At 40.2% G+C, this 23,142-nt stretch overlaps 1 long non-coding RNA gene across 1 annotated transcript; it reads right to left on the reverse strand.

The window, feature by feature from the left end:
- Window positions 1-712: 712 nt before the first annotated feature.
- Window positions 713-22,718, reverse strand: LOC131380739 (uncharacterized). Its single transcript, XR_009208895.1, has 3 exons — window positions 22,610-22,718; window positions 2,994-3,160; window positions 713-2,284 (listed from the first exon to the last, which is right to left on the reverse strand). It is a non-coding gene; the product is annotated as an uncharacterized LOC131380739 (long non-coding RNA).
- Window positions 22,719-23,142: the final 424 nt, after the last annotated feature.

Raw genomic sequence — 23,142 nt, forward strand, 5'->3', positions numbered from 1 at the left:
CATCAAATGGTGACACCTGCCTAAACCCTGAAGGGCACCATGAACGGGGATCTTCTGGGCACCACCCCAAGAATTTAAGACTTTTAAATAGGGAATTTTGATCCTGCCTAGTGGGAATAACCTTGCTTGCGAGATGAGAAAAGAAGTCTAGCGGGCGGACATTAGGACCCAGGAGGCAGGAGTCAGAAGATGTGGCTGTCTCAAGCTCAGTAACCCGTGCAGGGAGAGCCTCCGGCAGGGCCATGGTCTCAACCAGGAAATCTGGGAAACTAGGAAGTTTGCTGAGCACTCCTGGGTGTACTTTGGGACCACCAGGGAAAGCAAAAGAGTTAGAACTGGGTCCAGGCTAACCAATGCTCCCAACCCCGAAGGGTCGGGGTTTGTTAGAGAGCCCTTTTCCAGACAGCCTGACACCTGTGTCTTTAGTCCAGTGGCCACACTAATCGCCTTTAAGTGGCCGACAAGTGCCCAGTTTTTAGCCTCCTAATTCTAAGGAAGGACAGGACAGAAAAGCAAGTGAAAGAGGTCCAATCATACTCACCGCGTGACAATCTAGATGCCTTTCCTGGATCTCCTGGCTGGCTTGCCAAAACGTAACACCAAAGGTTCTTGCCTTAGCCACACCAAAGAATTGGTGTGGCAGTTGCCCCCAGCGAGTGATGGAAACACGGACCAAGAGAAAAAAAGCTGTAAGCTTTATTGAACAGAGTGACAGTACAAAACTTCCACAGCGTGGAAGGGGTCCCAAGCGGGTAGGCAGAGTTAGACTATGCAGTTGCCTTTTAAACTCTTTAAGGCGGGAAATACATGCAGAGGGAAGATGTTACCAGAGCGAGAAACAAAGGCAGTAAATTATTTTGTGACATGTCTTAGATTTCGAGGAAAACCGGAATTGTAACTTAGGTTTTATCTACTTTATGACCTTGCAGTGGCATAGCAAAGGAGATGGGAATTTACAGGACTTTACAAAGTATGTTTACAAGGAATTGGAATTGGGAGCATAGATGAGGTCCACTGGTCACAGAAAAAGAGGCAGTTAACATTCTTTTTAGTTTCAGGGGAGGGGGAAGGGAGACAGGGAGAGAGGACAGAGGAAAGTTTATAGCAAAATATTTGCTCTTTATAGCTTTCTTGGGGAAGAAAACACATGCACAAATCCTGGTGTTAGGAATATTTTAAGCATATGTTTTCAGTATTATTCATCCAGGACTGAAGGAAGTCCTGATGCAGGAAATGAGTGAGTTTCACAACTTTCTGAGCACCTACTGGACCCAGGAAGCCTGGCTGGCCTCTCCTCTCAAGTGTGTCAGGAGAAATACAAGTGAAGTGCTATGGAGGAGCAGAAAGGAAGACCTTACTTCCTGCTTTGAGTTGGGAGTAGGGGTGTCAAAGAGAAGATATTGGCTTTTTGTCAATATCTGGCAGCGTGGTTGGATGGTGGTGTTCTGGGTCTCGTTCCTGGAGGCCCAGCTTAGAGCTTGCTCTTGGAACCCTTTCGATAAGTTTATAAGCACTCAGATTCTCTGAATCAGGTCTCTTTTAAATTAAATAATGAGAATATTTTATGGCTCCTGTGACTGACCTTACTGATACACTTCCAAGTCACATTCAGAATCAATCTAAAGTCCTTACCAAGGCCTACCAGCCCAGAACCATCCAGCCATAGCCACTCTCTTACTGTCTCTTTCACTGACTCTGCTTAAGCTACATGTCACTTTTGCATTTTTGTTCTTCCCTGAACACACTAAGCTTGTCTCTACTTAGGGCTCTGGGACCTGCTGTTCTTATCCTTGTGGATGTATGGCATGACTCATTCACTTTTTTCTCATGTCCCTGCTCAAATATCACTTCTTCATGGAGATCTTCTCTGACTACCTATCTAGAATATCACTCCCTGTCAGCTTGTCCCTTTACCTTCCTTTATTTTTCTTCATTATACCTATTATCTATCATAATTTATATGTGGTTAAAGCCTGTGTGCCCCCGTTGAACAATAAGCTTTTTGCTAATTGCTCTATTCTCACAGAGTCAAACAATTCTTGGCATACAATAGGTGTTTCATAAATATTCTCTGAATGCCCATTTTACAGAAGAGGAGACCTGAGGCAAAGAATGATTAAGTGACTTATCCAGGTTTACACAGTGAGTGGCAGAGCTGGAGTCTGAATTCAGGTGGTCTGACATGGGAGTGTTTGTTCTTCTGCAGGACACCGCACTGCTTCCCCAGCATAGCCAGCCTTTCTTCAAGCCCGTGCGTACCCCATCTGAAGAAAAACTGGTACTGCTGTTAGAAAAAGAAAAGAAAAGAAAATGCTTAAGCATTTGCCTGTCCAAGAGAGGGATATCCTGACCCACAAACACAACTGCCTGCCTGTGGGGCAGCAGATCCCTGTGGTGGAGACAGGTGGCAGAACAACAACAAAAAAAGATGTGGCTCAACACCCTGCCTGTGAGATCCCGCAAGTAACTCCACCCTCTCAGCCTGATTCTAAAACCATTCCTCCCGCTGCTTCCCAACCTGCAAATATACACAATGCTCTTAAAATTACCCCCTCTCTATTCTACACCTGGATATTATTGAGACAGTTGTGGGATTTTTAAGTCCCACGGGGGCTAGTTTTTACTCTTGCCCCATTTTTCTCATTCTTTTCTTCCTTTTTCCCCCTTCTTTCTGTTCTTTTTTTTCTTTTCTGTTCTCTCCTTACGGTTTAACAAACAAATCCATTCAATGATAATTTTACGCATTTAAACATACTAACTTAAATACAGAAATAACAAAAAGTGTTAACTTGTTAATAGTTCCGCTTTAGGCCACCAGAGAAGGAGGTTGATGGCTTTGTGTCACTGGGCCCTTTTGTCACCAGCCTAGGGTTAGGGTCTCTGTCATTTTCTCTCATGCAATGCTGTGTTGTAGCTCCCTGTGAGTCTCCATGGTGTAGTGAAATGAGCAAAGCTCTGCTGTAAGACAAGTCTGCGCTCAAGCACTGGCCTACCTCTTATTGGGGTGTCCTTTGCCAGCTTTCTTACCTTTCTCAGCCTCTGATCAAAGTTCACTGCAGCCTCAACCTTCTGGGGACAAGCGAGCCTCCTGCCTCAGCCTCCCAAAGTGCTAGGACTACAGGCATATGCGACTATGCCTGGCCCCAGCCTGTTTTCTTATCTGTAAATTGGAACAACAACAAAAACATATTCTTTGTAGAGTTGTGTGAGAATTAGAGATAATGTATGTAAAAAATCTGGCACAAGTAATGAAACACAGTAAAACTACAAAAGGAAAGCAAGTTTTTCCTCTTTTTTCCCTACATTAAAACATAATAGGCCAGGCGCGGTGGCTCACGCCTGTAATCCCAGCACTTTGGGAGGTCGAGGCGGGTGGATCACGAGGTCAGGAGATCGAGACCATCCTGGCTAACACGGTGAAACCCCGTCTCTACTAAAAATTCAAAAAAATTAGCCTGGCGTTGTGCGGGCGCCTGTAGTCCCAGCTACTTGGGAGGCTGAGGCAGGAGAATGGCGTGAACCCAGGAGGCAGAGCTTGCAGTGAGCCGAGATAGCGACACTGCACTCCAGCCTGGGCGACAGAGCGAGACTCCGTCTCAAAAATAATAATAATAATAATAATAACATTAAATGATTATTCTGACTGTATGTGGAATCAATTTGCACAATTCATTTTCTGTACATATATCCTACCTATGAGAGATTGAACTACTTTTTTTTTTTCCTAGACAGAGTCTTGTTCTGTCGCCCAGGCTAGAGTGCAGTGGTTGCGATCTCGGCTCCCTGAGACCTCTGCTTTCCAGGTTCAAGAGATTCTGCTGCCTCAGCCTTTTGAGTAGCTGGGATTACAGGCACGCGCCACCGCACTGGGCTAATTTTTGTATTTTCAGTAGAGACAGGGTTTCACCATGTTGGTCATTCTGGTCTCAAGCTCCTGACCTCGTGATCTGCCTGCCTCGGCCTCCCAAAGGGCTGGGATTACAGGCATGAGCCACCACGCCTGGCTTGAACTACTTTAAAAAATTTTTGTTCAAGTACCTGTTGCAAGATATTTTCATTTAAATGTGATTTAAATTAACACTCTATTTTGTTCTATATCTGAGTTTTCTAAAAGCTAAGACTTTTATAAAGATAAAATAGATCTTTTGTCTGAATTTAAATTTAATCACATAATACTGTGCTATTATAGTCCATTTATATTTAGACTGATATGTCTTCTCCAATATGGAAGGCAAATTGTATAAGGAGCTATCCTATTCTAATTATATGACTTCAGTGTCTTCTATAACAATTTTTAGTTGTTAACACCCAGAACTTACTAGGGTGCAAGGAAATGGGTGCTTTTAAACATTCTAATGGAAGTTAAATTGAAGCAGTCTTCTTGAGAGCTACTTGGCTTACAGAGTTCTTTAAAAGTTCACACCCTTGATTCCAATAATTCCACTTATAGGAATCTGTTCTAAGAAAATAAGGTGTACGTAAGCTATTTTTGAATAAAGATGTTCACCAAAGCATCACTTTAAAATAGAGAAAAATAGTAAACCTCCTGAATGCTCAACAATAGAAGAATGATTAAGATAAATTATTAGCTCATGAAAAATCATTTTGGGCTTAATGGCACTGGAATATTTTGGGATATAATTATAACTTTAAAAAGCAGAAAAATGTATAATAATATATAACAAAATATAAAACAATACATAACAATATAAGCATATAATACATATAAAGTAGTATAAAAATAATTATATATGCTGCAATCCCAATTTTGTGAAGAAAACACTTTGTTTATAGATGCATAGGAAAAAGAATGAAAGGTCGGGCATGGTGGCTCACACCTGTAATCTCAGCACTTTGGGTGGTGGAGGCAGGCAAATTGCTTGAGCCCAGGATACATGGCAAAACCCTGTCTCTACAAAAAATACTTAAGTTAACTGGGAGTGGTGGCACATGCCTATAGCCCCAGCTTCTCGAGAGGCTGAGGTGGGTGGATCACCAGGAAATCAAGGCTGCATAAGCCAAGATTTCTTCACTGCACTCCAACCAGGGCATCGGGTGAGACCCTATCTCAAAAAAAAAAAAAAAGGACAAGATATATAGGAAAATGTTAATGGTGTTGAGGGCAGTAAGAATTTTATTTTCTTCTCTGCAATTTTCTGTATTTTCTGTATTTTGTACTATGATGAAAATATATTATTTTGATAACCAAGAAAACCATTATAAAACAAGAAAAATAAATTTAAGGGATTTAATTTCACCCTTAACTGTAGACTTCAAAGCACCAATCAGCAGGTTGGAGCACCCCACAAGCAAATGGTAAGCTATATGTAAGTCCCACACTCACCGTAGGTACTTCCAGTCACACCTTTCTGGTGCCTAACCCTAACTAGTTCCTGATGTTACCAATTGTGAAGCAAGATGAGAAAGGCAGGAGTGCCTGTGGAGTGAGTGCCAGCCTCTTCCAGTCTCAGTGCCCAAGAACTATCCCTCACCATGCACACTCCAGTGAATGGTCTGCTTTCAAATTTTCACTCACTCTTTCCTTACACTTTCCACTTCCCTGGGAGGCACTAGTGTCAGGCACCTGTACTAGGTACTGGAAATACGCAGATACGTGTTTTGCTTTCCTGGACTTCTGGCAGGAAAAAGAGAAGGAACAATAAACCAACATGCCAGCTGCCACAAAGAGCTGCAAGGGCACAGACACCTTAGCCCAGACTGATTACCAGAACAGGCTTCTTGGAGGAGTTGATGTGTATTCCATATTTACTCCAAATACACACATATCTGTGACCCCTGTGGTGCCACAACTTAGCTTCAAAATTCTTTTACTTGTTCTTAGTGAATTCCATCTCCCATTCTGCTCAGGGAGTTCCAAATCTCCCCCACTTTCCTCACCTAGCTCACAACCTCCTCCCCTCAGCAGCCAAACCCACCCTTCCAGAAAAACTTGCAGTCTTCTTTTTTGTGTGCCAATCAGAATGACATAATTGCCATTTTTCCATTTTTCCCTTCACTACCAGGAAACTCAGTGTCAAAATTAGAGCTCAATTGCTATTTTATCCCAGATTCTCTGGAATAAAATCTCTCCTAAAAGATTTGCAATTTTTAACAAAGATAACACAATTTCATTATCAAGACTGGGGCTATCATATATCAAATACTTCAACTCTTTCCCAACCCTACTTTTCTATTTCTGTACCTTCTTTCCTTCCTTCCTACCCTCCGGTCTCAGAGGAATTAACTCACTTATTTATTTATTTATTTATTTTTGATATGGAGTCTTGCTCTGTTGCCCAGGATGGAGGGCAGTGGTGCAATCTCAGCTCACTGCAATCTCCGATTCCTGGGTTCAAGGGATTATCCTGGCTCAGCCTCCTGAGTAACTGGGATTACAGGTGCCTACCACCATGCCTGGCTAATTTTTATATTTTTTTCTTTAGCAGAGATAGGGTTTCACCATGTTGGCCAGGCTGGTCTCGAACTCCTGACCTCAAGTGATCCGCCTGCCTTGGCCTCCCAAAGTGATGGGATTACAGGCATGAGTCACCACACCTGGCCGGAATTAACTCAAATTTGTAAGTACTGCAGGTGACCTCCAATGGAGTTTCTTGGCTTGACTTCCTTGCCTATCTATAACCTTGCTATTTGCATAATTATTGTCTATAAACATGTGAATAACTCTGTCTAGTGGGCAGACAACCATTCTCTTCCCCACCCTAACCATTCCCATGGAAAAAGCCAGTTTTGCAGTTGTTTATTAAATTCCTTTCAACATTCCTTTACAATATATAAAGTTATGGTTCTCTGACTTCAAATCCCTTGCACCATCTTTGCAATTTCCTCACTAAATAATATACAATAATAATCTTTAACATGTCTTATCTTTATTTCTATAAGAGTTATGATTTTCCTTTTTAAAAAATTATTCTTGGCCGTGTGCAGTGGCTCATGCCTCTAATTCCAGCACTTTGGGGGGCCGAGGCAGGCAGATCACCTGAGGTCAGGAGTTTGAGACCAGCCTGGCCAACGTGGCGAAACCCCGTCTCTACTAAAGAATACAAAAATTAGCCGGGCGTGGTGGCAGGCGCCTGTAATTCCAGCTACTCGGGAGGCTGAGGCAGGAGAATCGTTTGAACCCGGGAAGCGGAGGCTGCAGTAAGCCAAGATCGTGCCACTGGAATCCAGCCTGGGTGACAGAGTGATACTTTGTCTCAAAAAATAAATAAATAAATACATACATACATACAACATAAAAAATTATTCTGACACTTAGATAAGCTTTTGGAAGATGAAGTCTATATTTTCTAGTTCCACTTTCTCACTTTCTATTTCAATTTTTAGTTACCCACTGAAATCTATCTGTGCAGCCCATTCCCCGCAAGCAAACCTCAATAGTGTACTGAAACCATTCTGGAAAGGGTCAAAAATAGCAAATACTTCTCTATTTTATCTTTCTGTCATTTGGTGCATTTGATACTATAAAATCTGAGTAATATACCAGCAGGAAAGACAAAGACTATCTCTCATGGCCTCATTTGTACAACCAAAATTATTCCAGCCACAGATGTTTCTGACCTGTTCCTGTTTCAGTGTTTTACGTGAGTTCTTTCTTTTTGCTTTTTTTCTAAATCCTGGGGGAGGAAGCTGAAATTAAACAGTGCAGATGTCTGTGTAATCACAACCTTCTCTCTCTTTCTAAAGTTATAAAAGTGCCTCATCCTGATAGGGAGAACTTCCCAGTTATGCAGCTGAACAACTTGAAGCTTTATATTTTCTAAAAATAATATGGTCTTTTCCCACAAAATCTTGCAACATTGTCCTTTATTAAAAACAAACAGACAAAATACTTCCTTTAGGTTTTTTTTTTTCTTTTTGGACGGAGTCTTGCTCCGTCACCCAGGCTAGAGTGCAATGGTGTGATCTTGGCTCACTGCAACCTCCGTCTCCCGGGTTTGAATGATTCTTCTGCCTCAGCCTCCTGAGTGGCTGGGATCACAGGCGTGCACCACTATGCCTGGCTAATTTTTGTATTTTTAGTAGAGACGGGGTTTTACCACACTGGCCAGGCTGGTCTCGAACTCTTGACCTCAGGTGATTCGACTGCCTCATCCTCCTAAGGTCTCAAATCTCTTCCCTATCTGTACGCACTCTTAGAGGATTTTGTCTCATCTCAAGGCTTTAAATCTGGGCCCTATACTGAAGACTCCTAAATGCATATTCCAGCTCAGACCACTCTTTGAACTCCAGATTTGCATGTCTGATTACTACTCAATATCTCCTTGGACATCTAAAACCACCTGAAACTCAACATGTCTAAAACTGAGCTCCTGATCTTCTCCCACCACGTCCTAAACCTCATTCCTTCTGCAGATTTACTCATCTTAGTAAAAGGCAGCTTCCTTCATCTTTCTGGTTGCTCAGGTCAAAAGCTCGAGTCATCCTTCCTCCCCACCCCACCCCCTTCTCTTACTCATCATATCCCATCCCTCAGCAAATCCTGTTGGCACTACTTCAAAATGTGTCCGGACGCCACTATTCTCACCGCTGCCACTACTACCACTCTGTTTCAAGCTGCCATTGTCTCTTGCTTGGATTGTAGCATCTTACGTGGTTTCTTTACTTTTTACCCTTAGCCTGAACTATGTATTCTTAACATAGCAGCCAGAACAATTTTTATAGAACACAAGTCAGATTGTGTCCCTCTTTTGCTCAAAACCCTCCAATGACGGCCCACCTCTTGCAGAGTTAAAGCCGGAGTCCCCAGAATGTCTTTAAGGCGCTACGGAATCTGCCTCGATTTTCTGGCAGGGATCTGGACCTTATCTCCTACTTCTACTTCTTTACCACTCCAGATCAGGGACTCAATTTTGGACATGTTGAGTTTGATGTGCCTTTCAGATTTCCAAGGGCCTCCTTGCTCTTCCTTTAATACACTGAGCATGCTCTCACCTGGAGGTTTTTGTACTCCTGATCTCTCCACATGAAAGGCCATTTGCCTGGGTATCTGCAGGGCTTGCTTTCTTCCCTTCTTTCAGGCTTTTGTTCAAATATCACTTTCTCAGTGAAACCTGCCCTCACTACCTTGTGTAAAATCACAACTGCCCCCCCCCCCCCAGCCCTACACTCTAGCCCTCACTATCCAACTCTGTGCTGCTCATTTCTCCATAGCACTTGTCATTGCCTAACATTCTATGTATTTTACTTTTGTTTATTGCCTTTCTCCGCAGAGAAGGCTATCTAAGCTGCAAAGTTGACCATATTCCTCCTCAGTGAAAGGCAGCACAATGTCATGTTCATGATCCCAGGTTATGGAGTCTGACTGCCTGGGTCTGAGCCCTGGTTCTATCACTTAACCTTTCCCTGCCTTTTAAAGTACAAGTATAAAATAAGAATAAATAAAATGAAGATAATAAAAGAATCTATCTCACAGCCTTGAAATAAGGACTAGATATCACAGTGCATTTGAAGTGCTTAGAACAGTGCCTGACACATAGAAATTGCTCAGTAACCGTTACCTATTGTTGTATGTACTGGGTACTGGGGTCTCTGTTCAAAACTCCCTCATCAAGCTTATTCCCCTATCCCAACTGCTGAGAATATCAGCATTCCAACCAGGGAACTGCCCTTAGCATCAAATAACCACTTCGGAGAACAACTTTGCTTAAGCTCCAGTCCCTCTCAGGTAATGGCCAATAGTAAATGACTGGCTCATGCAAAGATACTAATACAAAGGTGTTGCCCCATTGCCTCAATCTGGGACAACTCTAAAGGTCATCTCACATCTCCTTTTAGAATGAGCTGAGGCTTCAGAGACAACTGCATTACAAGTCAGCTCCTCCTTCTGCCCAATCCTGCCTTCCTTACAGATGTATCTCACAAGAACACTCCCCAGTAAGCTTGCTGCACACTACTTCCTGTCTCAGAGTCTGTTTCCAGGGAACCCAATCTAAGGCATTATATGAATCTCTCAATGATCCTTGTAGGATAATCATCTCAATCTTTAGGATAGTATATGAGGTTTTCATGAGCTGGTCCCATTCTCTCCCTCTCTACCTTCAACTCTCACAATTCCCCATCTTGTACTTTTTCTGTAAGGCCCCCTCCATGGTCTTCACTGCCTTGATCAAGCATGTTATACACTACTTATAATGTTATAATGTGCTTATAATTTCTTCCTGGCCAATTCTTCCTCATTCTTGCAGACTCAGCCCCTGTCTTCCAGAAAACCAAAATCCAGGCTTAATCCAGTCTGAAAGTCCCTCCTGTATATTCTTATGGCACTTTGTTTATATTTTTTAATCAAACCACTTACTATATTAAACTAAAATTATACAGAATATTATTAATATAGCAACAGTTTGATAGTTATTATAAGGAGGTTTACTAATTCAGCATATGAAGAATTACTTATAGTTTTACTATAGTTTTAGGGAGAGGAAGGAAGAAGGATAAGGATCAAATTTGTTTATCAGCTACAAGTCTAATTTTTTTTTTAATTAAAGTGAAGTCTTGTACTGGTCTTAACCACAGGAATGTTTTGGCTCTTAGTATTACCAAGCACTGTTCCCAAAGCAAAATAAAGTAGTTTCTAATGAGTGGATCTTGGAAATAAATACATCTTTGCCTCTGGTGTTGGTGGGGCCAAGGGGGTGTCAGATGATGAGATTCAGACCCCTGCTTTTGTGACAAGAATAAGGTGAGGACAATGTACGAGGATGGAGTCTTGATCATTGGTTTGGACAAAAATGGGATGAATACTTACTGTTGACGTGCTATCTTCTTCCTCTTCTGATAATGCTCAAAAAAAAAAAAAACAAAAAAAAACCCCAATCTCTGTGTCCTGTTCAGAAGATATGGTGACGATCAAAGAAAAGGAGCCTAATATTGTATCTTTTGCCAGCCCATCCAACCTAACAAAGAATGTACAAATGGTACTTTATTGCCTTGGTTCCAGGGGATGGGAGATAGTGCAGGAATTTGGTAGTGCTTCCTTCTCTTTTCCTTTTTTATTCTCTTTTATGTTTCATTCTTTCTACATGTCTGGTATTAATTTGGTAATTTGGGTACATAAGGGGGGATGGGCTTGAAGAGCTTCCCCCACCCTAATGCTCTGGCTCAAGGGCACTGCAGAACATTCAAGCAAAAATGTGGCCTATTCTGCTTTTTGCTCCAAAAGACAAAATACAGCTAACAGCAAGTTCTGATTTTATACATTTATAATCCAGGCACTGAGAGGCTGACTTAAATCTCATGGTCCCTAGTCCACTGGCCCATGGGCTGGATGCCCACCTCTGGTCCAGTCAACCATGGCTAGGGCATTGAGTCGTGGAGTATTTACGGGGCAGCTCCCACTGTCATAACATGGAAGTCAGAAGAGACAATTTCTGAAATAAAGGGACAAGGATCAGAGAATGTATTGTTAGAATTGTTCTTGCAGAAAATGTTTGAGATTTTTCCACAATGTTTACCAGATACGAGTTAAATGGGAAGATGTACACATTCAGCCCTGTGTATTTCTGCTTTCTCAAAGAGACTCCATATTTTGAATATTCAAAGAGACTGTTACTTCTTGCATATTTAATTTACATGGCAAATCTTGCCCTCTGAGAAGGAATACATGACTTGGTGAGTTAGTGGGGTGGGGGGTTGTTTTTGTTTCATTACTCTATGTTTAGATTAGAAGAAAGTTTCACCTACATCAGGAACGCATGCTTTGGCAGTTGACATTTCTGTGTCTTTCTGCTGATTAATGAACTTTCATTATCTGAATTTTTGGTAAATGTAAATTATAATTTACTAATGTCTTTATGAAAACACCCAATTAATGCCTAAGCCAGCCTGGCAAGTAGTAGAGAAGCATCACAACCATAAGTAAAACCAAAACATAAAACAGCCAGGTTGCTGCTTTCCTGCCAGGAAGTCCATAGAAAATAAAATAGAATGATTTATTTCATCTTGCTCAACATGAGCTTGTGTATTCTTCCTTAAAGAGTGCCAGACTGGGAGTTGTAAGTGTTTATAATCTAAGTAGCTGCTAACTTGCTGTGACACTAGACCAGTCACACCAGTCACAATTGCTCTGGCTTCAGTTTTCCCATCTGTGAAATAAACTGATTAGAATAGATGTTTAAGGGTCTGCCCAGCTTCAGAAATCTCATTCCACTAATTGTGAGTTTCAGAGAAGCTCTTTGCAGAGAATAGTTATTTGCAGGATGAACATCTATTAGAAAAGCAGAAGAAAAAGTTGTAAAGAATATTTAACTCTCCAAAATACAACCAGGCAAACTTAACAAGGCAAAACTCAGTTTATTAGAAGTCACTGCAGTCAGGGAGTAGAGCATCTTGACAGAATCAAGGAAGAGGAATCAGAGAATTGTATAGGATTTAGGGGATCTGGGCTCAAGGGTCTTATGGGAGATATTTCAAAATGGGGAATACACATGCCTATAATCCCACCACTTTGGACGGCCCAGGTGGGAGGAGCTCTTGAAGCCAGGAGTTCAAGACCAGCCCGGGCAATGAAGTGAGTTCCTGTATCTACTTCTCCCCACAAAAATTATTAATTAGCTGGGTGCACTGACCTGTGCCTATAAATCCAGCTACTTAGGAGGCTGAGATGGGAGGATTGCTTGAGCCCAGGAGTTTGAGGCTGCAGTGAGTTGTGATTGCATCACTGCATTCCAGCCTGGGTGACAGAGTGAGAGCCTGTCTCTAAAAACATAAAAATAAAGTAACAATAATAATAACAAACAACAAACTGGGGAACAGATCGGGATTGGGCAAGTTTATGAAATAATAGTTTAGGGTTGGTAGGCATAGTGAGATGAAACTTTTGAAGTGACTCTTGATATATAAACCATGGTTTGATAAGGGAGCTTTATCCAGGTAAGCAGTCTTCTCTCAGATAATCTGATTTGCAGGGATTTCCTGAAGCAAACAGTGAAGTTATTTATTGGTTTATGGTCTTATCTTCTCTGGACAAATTTTCCTGGAACAAATAACTAAGTTATGTTGACACAGGTGGTCTCGGTTCTTAGGCCTTATAGTTATATCATACTGATGCAGGTGGCTGCCATTCTCATGAATTTTGAGTTAATATGTAGAAGATATGTATAGCTATATATAGAGAGAGAGATATATATAGCTATTATAGAAATAGAAGAAAATAGCCTGTAGCAGAGAAGTGTTTGATGAAAGTGACACTTCTGGCCTATTTTGAGTTCCATACTCAAATATTCTACTTTCTGCTTGATATCTTTCCTTGGATGTATTATATATTTATCAGATTACAAATGGAACAAATAACAAATTGAAAAGAGAACTCCCCCAATATTTTCCATCTCAGTAAACAGTACCACCATCCACCCAGCTATTTAAATAAAAAACCTAGGAGTGGCTCTTTCCTCATACCCCCACGTGCCATAACAAGTCTTATTGGTTGGACCTCCAAAATATATATCCATCTCAACCACTTAACATCTTCAACGTTAAAACCCTAGTTCAAGCCATCATTATCTCTTGTCCAGGCACAGAGTCATTATATTATGATATTCCACACTACTCTTTATTTTTCTAGAATATGCATGTTTATTTCCATATCAAGGCTCTTGTGTTTGTCTACCCTGTCTAGGTCACTGTTCCTCTAGATCTTCCTGTGGCTCCTCCTCATTGTTAAAAATGCATCATTGAAATCCTTTATTGAATCACCCTAACTAAAATTGACACCTCTCCCCTGTCACTTTATCCCATTGCCACATTTTAGATATTTTAGAGTAGCTAGCAATTTCTGAAGCTATATTATTCTTAACTTTGCTTCTTTGTTTCATGTTTGTCTCTGCTCAGCAAATATAAACTCCATGAGGGGACAGAGCTCACCAGCCATATAAGAGACACTATATCCCCCACTGTCTTGAACAGAAGCTGGCATATAGTAGATTCTCAGGAAATAATTGAATGAATAGATGGATGAAAGTATGGGTGAGCATATGAATTATTTAAAAAGTAATAACCAAAGATGCTAAGTATATAATCTCTCCAACATTATTAATGGCTTAACTTGCTTATCTCATCATTTAAATTATATTAAATGCCACCTCTCATCCAGTGAATCCCAATGTTAAGTAATGAGATTCTTTTCATGATGAAATTGAGTGCTATCAAATTCATAATATGTATTTTTATGGAACTACTCAAAGAGGCAGGAAAAGGAGAATGGTTAGTTATGAGAGATTCTGGGAACATCTGAATGTTTAACTATAATGAGTGGTTTAGAGCTAAGACCAAAATCACTGGGATAGCTTGCCTTAAAATTTAAGAACCTCTCTCACTTAATAGTAATTATTTGTTTATTTACACAGACACTAAATGATAAAATAACTTTCTGGGGGTTCACATGTACATTTAAAATACCATTTTAAAATCTCAGAATGTAAATTGAATTTTAGTAGTTAAAATAAAATATACTAAGTTTTATATGCACTCTACTCATGCAACTTAAAGAGAGTTGGTTTTCACCTGCTGAGGGGCTCCCCCAGGCTACATCCTCTGGGATGTAGCCCTTGGCTGTGGTCTAATGTCATAGAGTTTCATAAATCAAGAAAGCATAGTGCCACAGTGCCAGAAAGTGAATACTAGTGAAGGTGAATCTCAGAGAGCTGATGGAGAATTTGGGAAGCCTGTCAATTTCATATAAGTTTCAATAGATTGAGAGTATATTTTTCACACTATAGAACTAGGCCAGAAAATTTTTAACAAATATTTATTGAGCACCTAGTACCTTCCAGACACTGAACTGGCAATGAGAACATTGGTATTTTTTTTAAGTCATAGTCCTTGCCCTTTGGGTTTGCATTGTCAAGTGATCATACATTTGGGGACCTAAACAGGGTCTAAATCACCTAGGGCTTCATGTCTCAACATTTGAAGTTTGAAATTGGTTCTGAGAGCAATCAGAAGCTGTTGAAGGATTTAAGCATCAGAGTAGCAGAGTGGCATGATTTGATTTTCATTTTACAAAGCATAGTTGCTGTGTTGGAATTGTAGAGTGTGAAATTCCACCAACGTGGGAGGTTGGTAGTGGAGGTCAGAGGCAAATAAACTGTAAACCATTTAAAAGACTATTGTCATAAACCAAGCCAAGAGATGATGATGTCTGGAATTAAGAGAGTTACAATAGAGTGATACAACCATGGAAATACTAAGATTGAGAATTTATAGAACCCAGTGAATACTTTCATTTTGTTATTATTATTTTTTTAGAGACAGAATCTCACTCTGTTGCCCAAACTGGCCTTGAACTCCTGGGTACAGGTGATCCTCCTGCCTCAGCCTCCCAGGTAGCTAGGACTGCATCCTGACTTCCAGTGAATTATTTGATAAAAGGGGGTACATAGCCGGGGAGAAGAAGGAGTCAAGATTGAAGGCTGGTTTGGCAGAGAAAAGAAAAAGCTCATCAAAAGGATTTTGGCTTTTGCTTATTATTTTTGAAGCTTTACATACTATAGTTTTTGGAGGTAACTTTTTTTTTTTTTTTTTTAGATGGAGTTTTGCTGTTGTCACCCAGGCTAGAGTGCAGTGGCATGATCTCGGCTCACTGCAACTTCCACCTCCCAGGTTCAAGTGATTCTCCTGCCTCAGCTTCCTCAATAGCTAAGATTACAGGGGTGCACCACCACGCCTGACTAATTTTGTATTTTTAATAGAGACGGGGTTTCACCATGTTGGCCAGGCTGGTCCTGAACTCCTGACCTCAGGTGATCTGCCCGCCTCAACCTCCCAAAGTGCTGAGATTACAGGTGTGAGCCACTGCACCCCACCTGAAGTTAACAGTTATTACAAACAAGCATTTAAAAGAAATTGTTACTGTATTAATTTCTTCCAAAAAAATTTAGTGCTGTAAATTATGCTTGTGGTTAGAAATCAGCAAATAGCAAGAAGGGAACTACTGTTTATTACAAATTTCCTTATTGTTCCACTTTTTAACATTTTAAGTGAGGTAATTAATATATTTAACAAAAAGACTGGTAAAAATACCCATACTTCACATGTGTACACTAAGCAAACTCTGTGTGGTTGGCAAATGTATAGTTCCTAAGTTTTAAAAGGATGCTCTGCATGTGAACTCAGTGGTAGCGGTGATAAGACCACCCACATTGGTTTTATACAGACAAACTAAATTTTCCATATTAGAAATGTTCTAACCATAAACTTTTCTAATTGTTATGTTTCTAAAAAAGCACCCTTCAATTAGACAAATAATTGCATTCAGTCAATTCTTTCAAACGTCATCTATACAGCAATTTAAATAGTCCCTGAAATTAAAAAAAATTATGACTCTTCTTTTATAAAAAGCAAATAAGGGAAACAGACCTTTCTATTTTATCCATAGGCATAAAAGAGTGATCATTATTACTGTGTTAAGTATTTCTCAGTGGACCTTCTACATCAAGACATGATTACTCAACATAAACCTGTGGTTGCATGTACTTACATTTTGAGCAGAGTTTTTACAGTTTATGAATTATTTCAATTGGTATTTTATAATGCAATTACTTTATAAGCCTTTGCTCATTAAAAAGATTTTCTAAGTAAATATTCAGATATTTATGTAATTTGTGTATAGGCAATACATTAGGGTAGTCATGAAGTGAAGCTCATAAACTTAGAAATATGATTGTCAGATAGGTATAAATGTATGAAATGTATAAGAAATGGATGCACTTATACATATGCAAAATAAGTTTTAAAAGACTGTCTCATTGCCTGAGGAAGCCATGGCTATGGTCTAATTGATTACGTTAATATTTTCAAAAGATAGGAATCAATAAACTACAAAAACATGACAATAAAGGTGAGCCTTATCCCCAATATTTAGTTTGTCTCAGTCCATGGACAGTGGGAGCCTGACAAAGACTGTCCTGTTGGGCAGCTCCGGAATTCCTGTGGGAGGGACTTATGGGGAGACAATCTCCGCACCAGGAGGAGCTAGAAGGCTGTCTTGAAACTGCATTTGCAAATAGGCACACTGTTTTTATTTCAATCTCGTTGTTATTTGGGTTACTTTAGGGGTGCTGAAGGAGATTTGGAAGAGGCCAAAGTGCTGTCAGGCCATCTTTTGGTGCTACCATTGGCTAACCCTCTATTGTATTACAGAGCTGCAGCTCTTAGGTCTTAGGATATCCTGGGAGCACTGGGATTTAGAAGAATGTGTCTTTCCAAGATCTTTTTGGATAATTTTAAAAAAGGAAAAAAAGAATTTTCCTTTGTTTACCATACCTGCTATAACATTTATTGGCGTGGCACTTTCATAAAATTATCCTACCTATTTGTATTTTAGTTTGCTCCTCTGCAAATGAGTATAATCATAACTTGATGGAAGGTTTAGTTTTGAGGATCCAGACTGAATGTCTAAAAATGTCTAGTACATAGCAAGCAATAAATAAATGATAGCTATTATTATAAATACCTCAATAGATTAAACACAAATCGTTTTGTCAATCAACAAATATTTCTTGAATACTTTATTTTTTCTATCACTGCTTTAACAAATCACCAAAAAACTTACTACTTTAAAACAGCATAAATTTCTTATAATTCTGGAAGTCAGAAATCCAAAGTGAGTCTTGCTGGGAAAAAATTAAGATGTCAACAGGGCTGCATTCATTCTGGAAGTTCTATCTGGTTCCTCGCTTTTCCAGCTTCTAAATACTATACTTGATTTGTAATCCCCAGCCAGCAATCACATATTTGGACCTCTGCTTCTGCCATCAATCTTGTTCTCTGACTCTGACACTTCTGCTTCCATCTTATCTTTGTGATTACATTGGGCCTACTGGATAATCCCAGATGATCTCCCAATCTCAAGATCCTTAACTTAATCAGGCCTGCAAACTCCCTTTTGCCATGTGAGATAATATACTTATAGATGCTCATGGTTCTTCAGAGAAACAGAACCAATAGGATATATATGGGGGTATGGAGGTGTTAGAGGGGGAGAAGAGAGAAGAGAAACTATAAGGAACTGGCTAACGTGATTATGGAGGCTGGCAAGTCCAAAATCTGCAGTGTGTGAGCAAGCAGGCTCTAGATCCAGGAGAGCCAGTGGTGTAGTTTCAGTCCAAAGGCCAGCAGGCAGAGAATCAGGAAAGCCAGTGGTACCAATGACATCCAAAGCAGTCTGCTGAAAAATTCCCTCTTGGTTAGAGAAGCCAGTCTTTTTGTTTTATTCAGGCCTTCAACTGATTGGATGAGGCCCACTCACATTATGGACAGGAGCCTGCCTTACTGTATGTTCAATGATTTAAATGTTAATCTCATCCAAAAACACCCTCCAATTTGACACGTATAACTAACCATCACAACAGGTTTCAAGGATTAAGATGTAGACATCTTTAGGAGGGGCTCATTTTTCTTTCTATCACAAATATCTGTCCTTTGAGATCTATATATTGAGCCTGTGCTCACCACTAAGACTACAAATACAGGGTTGCTCAGTTTCTGCTTCTAAAGAACTCAAATTTAGTGCAGAGGACTTATAAATGATAGCTCCAATACGGTAGAGTAGGTGTAATGATAGTTATGCACAGTATGCCATGGTAATATAGAAGAGAGGCAAGTAACTCAGCTAAGGCTGGGAGGTGCAGGTGTGGATGGAGGGAGTAATAAAGAAAGCTTTCTAGAGGGGGACGATGCTTAAGCTGAATTTTCAAGGACACGTGGGAGTTAAAAAAGGGAAAAGCACTGAAGGCAGAGGAGACAAGGAGCACAGAGGAATAACTACTCCTCTAGGTCTGATTCCTCACTCACCTCGCAGCTTTCTTATTATAATTTAACTTCCTGTCTTAGTCTGTTTTGTGTTGCTATAACAGAAGACCATAGACAGAGTAACTTGTGAAGGAAAGAAATTTATTTCTCATAGTTCCGGAAGCTGGGAAGTCCAGTATTAAGGTGCCAGGATCTGGCAAAGGCCTTTGCATCACCCCATGGTGGAAGGCGAGAGGGTGAGAGAGGGAAAGAGTGAGGCAGAGAGAAGCAGAGGGAGAGAGGGAGAGAGAGAGAGGGAGAGAGAGAGAGATAGCAAGAGAAAGCAAGAGCTTGAACTTGCAGCCTCTAAGCCCTTTCATAATTGACATTAATCCGTTCATAAGGGTGGAGTCCTCATGACCTAAACTTTTCCCATTAGGCCCCACCTACCAACACTGTTGCATTGGAGATTAAATTTCCAACACAGGCTTTTTGGAGGAGCACATTCAAATCATAGCACTTCCCTTGAAAACTTTTAATGAGAAAAGAGTATGTTGGCCATAGAACTCAAGTGCCCAACTTGTTTGGCAATATTTCTCAGTGTAAATGAATAAATTGACATTCAGATGTATATACTGGTCTGTGTGGTGTGGTAGGCATTATTGGTTTCAGACCAAACATCATCTTACCCTTATTCCTTGCTAACAGAATCCAAGTTCATTAAAAGATTTGGTAACAATGTACTCAGCGAAAGTTGACACCTCTTTTAGCCTCATGGGACAAATTGTGAGTGTTCTAATTCAATGGATATATTCATTTCTTTTGTTGTGATTGGGTTGGGGAGGTGGATAAAAATAGTTGTAGTCATTGAGACAAAAGAGAAAACGGAAGTCAGCTGGGGAGCTTCTGGAAAATATTTTCCTCCTGATAAAAAGAGAGATACATGAGGAGAAGCTCTCAGACCTTCTTTCTTGCTTGCTTTTTGACTTTGTTGTTTGAGGATGTGATGTCTGGAGCTGAGGCAGCAATTTTGTTAGCATGAAGGGAAACATGCCATTCACAAGAGCAGAAAAATTAAAAGAGGCTGGGGCCTGAGTGACATCTTTGAGCAGGACCAAAGGTGCCAGAGAAAACTCAATGTGGAGTGCCCTCAGAGATTATCTGCAAAATAATCAAGACTTTCCATTATATTGATTATCCCCCTTTACATTATTTATGTGAAGGCAGCCTCTGTCTGTTGATCTTGTCACAGTATAGTATGCCAGGCTCCAGAAGGATGACAGGAGAAGAAAGTCTATTCTGAGAAAACATGGATTTATTTCAAACAATTTCTAAACTTTATCTACAAGCTAGTAAACTTTGGACTTAGCAATTGAGGAAAATTACCTCCTCTAACACACTATACACATCTTCCTTCAAAGTTTTGGAAGTTTCTTGCTCTAATTAAGTTCTAAGAAAAGTTACGGCCAGGAGTAATGGCTCATGACTGTAATCCCAGGACTTTGGAAGGCCAAGGCAGCCGGATCACCTGAGGTCAGGAGTTCGAGACCAGCCTGGACAACATGGTGAAACCCCATCTCTACTAAAAATACAAAAATTAGCCAGGCATGGTGACGCATGTAGTCCCAGATATTCAGGAGGCTGAGGCAGGAGAATCGCTTGAACCTGGGAGACAGAGGTTGCAGTGAGCCGAAATTGCACCACTGCACTCCAGACTGGGTGACAGAGTGAGACTCTATCTCAGAAAAACAAAAAACAAACAAACAAAAGTTTTACTTGCAGTATTTTAGCATCATACTCCCTTTATACCTGAGAGTTCAACTGTGCACAAAATTGTTTTTAAAGACATGCAAAGGTTTTTAAATTTAGAAACAATGGACTTTAGTTTTCCTTTAAATTTTGGTTCGTACTTAATACGTATGAAATTATATCCTCCCTGAGATTATCTAAAAGTAAGTTTCAGGTTTATACACACATACTAAAATCATGGATTTTACTGTTTAGAGTATCACATTAACAAATAGTTAAGAACTAGTTAACAAATAAAGAACTAGAGAATATATCTAAAATGGGTACTCCTTTTCTCTTTTTGTTCTGGCCCTTTTCTATGAGAATAAAATGAGCATTCCATTTAGCATCCTCCCCCCTTTTTAAACTATTTTTTATTACTATTAAAGTATGGTAAATGTTCTGCACCATTATTGTGTATCTTTGCATTATATATTGATTTATGGCATATTTAAGTAGCAATTATTCTCACTGTTGTGACGTGCTTGTGCTCTGCTCATTCAACATGCAAAAAATTTAAATTACAGTACATTAAGATGTCAATGATAAAAGGGAACATTCTAAAAATAAAGTGATTTTTAAGCATATTATAAAATGACTAACTCTTTACCAGCGAGCACATACTCTACATTCCCTTGAATGCTTCTTAGAATCCCTTATGAAACAAAGAGGGCAAAGAGGCATACTAACTATTTTATGTTGGTGGGATCGAGAAATTGCATCTCCTGATTCTTTAGCACTGGTTATCATAGGATTAGACTTACTTTTCAGGCAAGGGTGGGCCTTGTTATAGCCAAAGATAAACTAATGTACATTTTGTTGATCTTTTTGATGACCTTTCCTTTCTATTTTTAGCTAAAGCAGCACATTGATTCAGTATCTTTAGGCAAGACTCATGGCGATTCTCTGTTCTCATGAATGAAGGAAATGTTAAAAAAAAAATTACTACTTCTATGTGTAAATAAAATTAATTTGCCTCTTATTTGCTTCCATTGTAGCCTTGAAAAATTTCTTTGAAGTGCCTATGTGTGAACCAGGAATTTCACTATCATTTTTAGAGTCTTCTGAAGGCTAATGGATTTGGTAACACACTCCCTTTTCTGTATGGCTTCTGAAAATATTGTTCGGCTGTATGTGGTGGCTCACATCTGTAATGCCAGCAATTTGGCAGGCCAAGGCAAGAGGACTGCTTGAGGCCAAGAGTTCAAGACCAGCCTGGGCAACAGAGTGAGACCCTGCCGCTACAAAAATAAATAAATAAAATTGTTTGAAAAATGAAAATATGGTTTAAAGCAAGTCTGATCCCTGCAGAGCCCAGCTTTCTGAATTGCTTTACTCAGAGGAAAGATTTGTTAATTTATTCTTTCAACAAATATTTACTGAGTAATTGTGATGAGATGAATGTTAGAGATACATCATTGATCAAGACAAAACTGATTCCCTATTCTTCTGAGTTTCAGCCTGGAGGAAAGAGGATGAGGATGAGGCAGGGAAGAAGTAGGAAAAGAAAATAGCATTAACTGAATGGCCACTCTGTGCTAGCTACTGCATTGTCTGGGTATGATCCCATTTAAACCTCGCAGAAACCCTATAGGGGAGATATTTTTACAATTATCCACATTTTACAGATAAGAAACTGGGATTTAGAGAAACATATGACTTGTTAAAGACTGCAGAGCTTCAAAGTGACAGAGGCAGAAATTCAACTCAGGTTTGTCTGAATCCAAACTGTATCCTTTTAAACACTACACCAAAATGTCTCTCTATTCTCTCATGGTGAAAACAACTGACAAAAGACATGACTTTATTTTGCTTACTTGAAAATAACATGTTTTCCTTATAGTTGAGTTTAAGCAATTAAATGTCTATGGACGTAAATGCTACCCTTTCTCATGCATAGCAGGTGAATTGTCATCTTCAACTAAGCCAACCAGAGAGGCCTCTTGGAGCAAGATGGCCAAATACAGCCCTCCAGCATTTCTCGCCCCCTGCCCCAACAGGAAAACAAAATTGAACAACTATCCACACAAGAAACCACCATCATAAGTACCAAAAATCAAATGCGTGATCGCAGTACCTGGTTTTAGTATCTTATCAAGGAACGAGGCACTGAAGAGGGTAGGAAAGACAGTCTTGAATTGCCAACACCACTACTCCCTCATCCTTCGGGAGTGCCACTCGGCAAAGAGAGATAGTCTGTGTGCTTAGGGGAGGGAGAGGGGAGTGAGTGTGGTACTTTGCATTGGAACTCAGTGCTGCCTGTCACAGCGGAAAGCAGCACAGAGCCAAATTCAGCTGGTGCTGTGGAGGGAGAATTTAGAGCAGCCTTAGCCAGAGGAAATCATCTATCCCAGCAGTCAGAACTTGCTAGCACCACCATTGCCTGGTAAAGTGCTCTAGGGTCCTCAATAAACTTGAAAGGTGGTCTAAGCCATCAGGACTGCAATTATTGAGAAAGTTCTGGTGCGGCCCTGGGCTTGGAGCCAGTGGACGTGGGGTGCATGCCACCTAGTGAGACATGAGCTGGACCAGCCAAGGGAGTGCTTGCATCACTCCCCATCCCCCAATTCCAGGAAGCACAGCTCTCAGCTCTGGCAGACACTGCTTCTG

The sequence above is a fragment of the Hylobates moloch genome, unplaced genomic scaffold (genome assembly GCF_009828535.3).
Source record: "Hylobates moloch isolate HMO894 unplaced genomic scaffold, HMol_V3 SCAFFOLD_12, whole genome shotgun sequence".
In the NCBI taxonomy this organism is placed as follows: Eukaryota; Metazoa; Chordata; class Mammalia; order Primates; family Hylobatidae; genus Hylobates; species Hylobates moloch.